Source organism: Apis florea, unplaced genomic scaffold (genome assembly GCF_048593485.1).
Source record: "Apis florea isolate Af1SG1 unplaced genomic scaffold, ASM4859348v1 contig_3775_pilon, whole genome shotgun sequence".
Taxonomy (NCBI): domain Eukaryota; kingdom Metazoa; phylum Arthropoda; class Insecta; order Hymenoptera; family Apidae; genus Apis; species Apis florea.
In genome coordinates, this window is record NW_028256848.1 from 45,396 (window position 1) to 46,483 (window position 1,088).

The window sequence follows — 1,088 nt, forward strand, 5'->3', positions numbered from 1 at the left end:
AAGTTCAAGGATCGAAAAATACCGATAATGTGGAAAGATCTCTTGGATATTTCGAACGATGCACACGTTTTACGTGGATTATGGGACTAAAATTAGTTAAACCTCTTGTTACCTAGTCAGAAGAGCTTACGAAAAAAAAAAAAAAAAAAGGAAAATAAAAAAAAAGATCACGACACAACGGTGCAAACAAGCCTGTTAAACCGACTATACGTTCACGTAAGCTCCTTTCGCGATAAACAACCATTATAAGAACCACTTAATTCTTTGCTACTTTTACTCCGGGCCAGATGCATCGAGTTCGTCGCCAGCGTTAAAAATCCATTATCGAGAAGAAGTACACGCGAAAGAGACAACCTTTTTGTTCCTTTCCTGCATTTTGTCAGAAGAACGAGTTATTTCAGGGTTAATCTTTGAATCCTCCACTTAAGCTTTTTTTAAACTCTCTTGTTACTAAAAAAAAACTTACGTCTCGCGGTAACAGTGAATTTTTTCACTATTGTTATCCTGCAACGTTGACAAATTATAAAGAAAAATTGAACGTCTTTGCGTTCAGCTTTTTAAATATTTTCCGAATATTTATAAACAGACTTTTGATCGATGTTAAAAAAATTACAGATCTCTTGAATCTTCCTCACTTTTCTATTACACGTTAATCAAATTAAATCTAAAAAAAAAAAAAAAAAAAAAAAAAAAAAAAGGATCTAAAAAAAAAAATAATACATAGTCACCGAAATAAAAAAAAACACTAGGAAATGGTCGAGGCTAAAAGCATCCGTTCTCAATTGCTGTTATACGCCGCTTTTAAAAACTTCTATGAGTCAAGCTCTGAAAATTCCATTCCGCTTAATAATTCACCGATTTCCTTCCTCGATCCGCGCTGATTTCGATCGAGTGAACGAGAAAAAAAAAAAAAAAAAAGAAAGAAAAATGGAAAAGGGGGGATGATGGTGGAGAAAAAGTGGAAAAAGAGGTGAAACGGAAGGAAGGAAGATGAGATCGGAAGCGTGGCGTGGTCAGGTGACAGACAAAGGTGGAGTCCCCTAAAGCTGCGTTCATAGAGCAGCGCGAGACACACCGCTGTATAAAGT